Here is a 4,780-nt window from a genome sequence, read left to right on the forward strand (position 1 = left end):
GAGAGAGAGAGAGAGAGAGAGAGAGAGAGAGAGAGAGACAGAGATAGTACGGGAGAAAGAGAACAGCTGAGGACGTACGAGGACGTATGGCGAAATAACGGCAATAAAGGCATGTCGCTGACAGTATAAATTTTATTTAAAAATATGCACAACTTTTTTCACATGTATGTACAAGGCTACATTTGCTCGCTGATAAATAAATAAGGTTATCACGTCAACCGAAGGCCATCATCATCGTAACCGTGTCCAGCTGAATACACGCTTCATTGAAAAACAAAACATAAGTAAACATCTATGGCAACGGAGATCCATGCGTCTTTATACACGGTTTACTAATATATCTATACAGGTTTCCCCTATACTAATTCAGTATAATTTTAGTAATTTAGAACTTCAACGCGAAAGAAAAATCGTGACTAAACTATTCGTTAACATTGTATACATGTTGTGGACATGTAAACACGATAACAGGTTTTCACACTCATACCAGGTTGTCGATATTTGGGGGTATAAGAAACGCCGACCAGCCTGGGATCAGTGACACGTAATTACGTCATGTGACTCCATCTAGCGGCAAATACATAAAGCTACACCTTGACTAGAAGATTTACGGGTTGGGCAAAATCCTACAAGCATTGCTGATAGGGTCTATGTCTCCCTGGGTACTGCCGGAACGTACCTTGGGTACGGTCCGGTATACCGGAACGTACCCTGGTAACTATCTGATATGGTTAGGGTTCGGGTTAGGGTTAGGGAGTATAGGCGTAGGCGTAGGCGACTCCCTAGACTCGTTAGTGGAGTAGGCGAGGTACGGTCCGGCATATTATATAGTACCAGCTAGGGTACGTTCCGGCAGTACCCAGGGAGACATAGACCCTGGCAGCACAAGCATTGCATTGCCTCGAAGCGAATCCATCTATTTACAAATAATTTACACGTACTCGGTTTTAGCGAAGGCATGGTATGTAAAAAGCCTATAGTATGTATTTCGTATACGACATCTAATTCCCCGTCTATGACTTACATTACTCGTTCAATCGGAAGTAGGTATATGCGCACTGACCAACGACCTGAAGGCAAAATGGAGGAACTAGTCACGAACCCTCGCCAGCAGTTGAGATGCAGGTGTACGTGTGTGCAAATCGAAGAATGGAAGAACACATAAAGAGACGTACATTAATGCATGCACTCATGGATTATACCAGAACTAATAATCTTACTGTAACCTTTGAGCCGAGACGATGACGTCATTGTAGTTAGATGCCCTAACCTACTATAGTTATACCTATGTGTGACAGAGAAACTATCGTGGAAGCTTTTATAATATATAACGACTACATATGTATTATATACTAAATATATATGACGAGACATACTTCATGCTAATATGAGTATAATTGGTTTAAAGAACTGCATATTTAAAAAATCGCCGAAACAAATGTTTGCAATCCACGAGTGGTTTCGGAGTGTCACGTGACAATACACGAAGGCATTGGGAGTAGGAACGATGCGGGTATTCATAATGAAGCCACCATCTTGGCTTGAAGATTAGGGAAGGTTTTATGAAATGGAAGCCATTGGTGCTACTGATGTGAAGCCATGAGGGTTGGTCATTGTTATGCCACCGGATCATACCAGTAGGGATGACAGAACGTTCATGATTCGCACGTTCACGTGGCAGTCAAACCCGAAACAATGTCACGAAGCCGAAAGCTAGCATATGCGACACATAGCGTGTTCACACACACAACACTCTACCTAAAGCCCTTCCTGATAAAATGATGAACTTCAGCTAGTAAATTAATTTACGCGCTTACATTGGATTCCTTTTACAGCAAAATATATGCATCTTTACACTCTTTACACTCTTTATGCATCGTTACGAAAACTAAAAAGAAACGGTCTTACTTAAACTTGCATAAATTATTTCAAGCTCATACCTCAAAGATGCCCCTTTTTCTGAGCGATATATCTTAAAACAAAAATTCTGCGAAAAGGAAACACCTATAAAACTGTTTGAACCACTACCAGGTTTCATTTCAGGGTTGGTTACACTATTGATAATGCAGAACCTATACTAAATTATAGAATGAATATCTATGGGAAACGCGACCGTCTGGATTCCTCCTCGAAATCCAAATGTTACAATATATTTATCAGCATAAAACAATTAAGTAAATTAATGAAAAATGACACGGTTAGATCTTGCGACGTAGCGGAATATTTTGGATTATCAATATCGATCCTAGGGGCATACCATCGAAGCCGCTCTATTCCCGAGACATCATATAAGCATATTGGCAAAGACACGAATGTTCTTTCGTGCATGAGTCAAACACTAATACCTCATATATAATTCTGGCTCGCACTTTGTTATGCCTAGTTTCAATTCAGTCGTCGTTTGGCCAACCCATATATAGCTATGGTGGATAGACTGAAGTTAATAGAAATCAATAAAAAATAATAATAAAAGTGCAATCAGAAACGTTTTCACGTCTCATATACCAGGCTTTACAAAGCAAAATGAATTTCCAATAATTCATTAAAAATTACAAACGGAATAGTCTTCTTTCCCATACTTATAAACTTGCTATATATAGCATAAGTAATGCTGCAAATGGACAACTGGATGATGGTGTGTTAATGGCGTTCGAATTCATGCGAGAACAGAAATTACGAGGATACGCGTCTCCATGGAAACAATAGGATGGGTGGGGTGGGGGGATAGTGGAAAAGAAGCCGGTTTTTATATTGTTTACGATTCGTGATATACCTAAAAATCCACGACGAAGAGGAGAAACAAATACGAGAAATGTAATCGTTCATGCTTTAGCGACGTTAAGGCAAAAGTTCTTGTGCGAAAAATGTTAAACTGCATAAAAAACATGATTATACTGCCTCCAGCTGTATGTGCACGGACAGCCAGCATGACCCCGTGGCAGTCATGACCACCAATAAAACCATATAAAATTATCTGGCAACGTTACATCATTCCGCAATTAGTTAAAATAGTAATTGGAAACTCGTTTGTTGGAATCACGAGTACGAACATTGTACGTTTGCCCCTATATTTTGACATGGCATGCTATAGAGGGAAATCTCGCAAACCAGACGATTTAACGCATCTTGTTTTCATCTAAAAAAGTCGCGTTGATGCACAAACGCAATAATAGACCTTTCAAGCATTCGGTTTAGTGTAAGTGGCTTGAATCAATCGAATCAAATTAAGAAGTTCGACTCAGTAACTCCAAACGCGCCAGAGCACTAAGATAATAATAGTAAATCCTAGATAATCAATCGTTCAACTATGCTTCATATTCTCTTCAGCTTAGTGGTTACATTGAGAGATATGTTGATGCTTGTGTTCCTTCAAACACACTCGATATACATTCGAGAATCATATCAGCAAGTTACTGAATAAATATGGCCTCTATGCATGTATATATACATATATATACATATATAAATAAATAAATATATATATATATATATAAATATACATAAATATATATATATATATATATACACATGCACAGGCACGCATATATATATGTATACATATAAATAAATATACACATACCCTCCCAGCCACAGCATCCGCGTGCGCTCTCGTGTCCCCGCCCCCTCCATCCCGGCTAGGACGTCGCGACATCGCGCTGCGTGTCCCCGTTTGTCTCCGCCGTCAGCAGCGTCGACGAACCGTCCTCGGACACGGTGGCGCCCCCACTGTCGTACGGCGACGCGTCATCGCCGAGCTCCGTTATCGTCTCCGCCTCGCGACTGCGCTGCATGCAGGTGGCGCCACCGCCTCTGGCCGCCGTCAGCTTGGAGAGGAAGGTGTCGGACTCGGAGTGGTCGAGCGGCGACGCGTACGGCGAGTGGCCGTGGTGGTAGCCGTGGCCGCGGTGATAGTGATAGTTATGCTCGCCGTACTCCGTCTGGTTGCTGTACGTCGGGTAGGTCGGCGAGTAGTACTTCGCGTCGCCGCCGCCACCGCCGCCGCCCGTGAGTACGTCCTCCGAGCGACAGCGCAGCTGCAGCGAGAGGTCCGGCGTCTGCTGCTGCTGCCGCGGCGACGACGCCGCGGGTGCCGTTGCCGCGGGCAACCCATCCTCGATGCGGATGCAGACGCTGCCGTCGGCGCGCCGCGTGATCAGCGGGTCGCCGGACGTGTCGTTCGCGGCGTCGCTCAGACTCTCGCTCGAGTTTGTCCTAAAGGTCACCTTGGCGGTTTCTGCGGGCGGCGGCGGGCGCGTGGCGGGGACAGGGGGCGCCACCGACGTTTTCGCCCGTGGCGCCGCCTTCAGTCGCGGCGGTTTTTTCGGCTGCGATTCGACGGTCGCCTTTGTCGTGATCGTGCTGCGGATCGGCGTCGACGACGCCAGGGGGCGCTCCTGCTCCGACCTGGAAAACGAACGCGATTCGACGCAGCGTTAGGATGAACCTCAGCGCCGCACGTGATGTGCACGACAGAACCTTTTTGCTTCGAGTGACCGATCGGTGCTTTTTCTTTGAGCGATTTCTGAGTGGCGAAGCACATACATGAATAAGAAGCGATGCCATATATTGACTATAATTGATAAGTATAGACTCACTTAAACTGAGGCAAATAGTGATTAGGGAACTCATCGACATGCCCCGCAAGCTGGTACTGCTCGTAAAAGCAGTAACCTTGGGGCGACCTTCGCGCCGGAGACTGCGCGATCGGAGACAGCTTGCTACATGTGTCTGACGGATGTCCATACTCCCTGTTGTATCTGTAACAGTGTCGACCAGGGCG

This window comes from Priapulus caudatus, unplaced genomic scaffold (genome assembly GCF_000485595.1).
Source record: "Priapulus caudatus unplaced genomic scaffold, Priapulus_caudatus-5.0.1 Scaffold1096, whole genome shotgun sequence".
NCBI classification, from domain to species: Eukaryota; Metazoa; Priapulida; class Priapulimorpha; order Priapulimorphida; family Priapulidae; genus Priapulus; species Priapulus caudatus.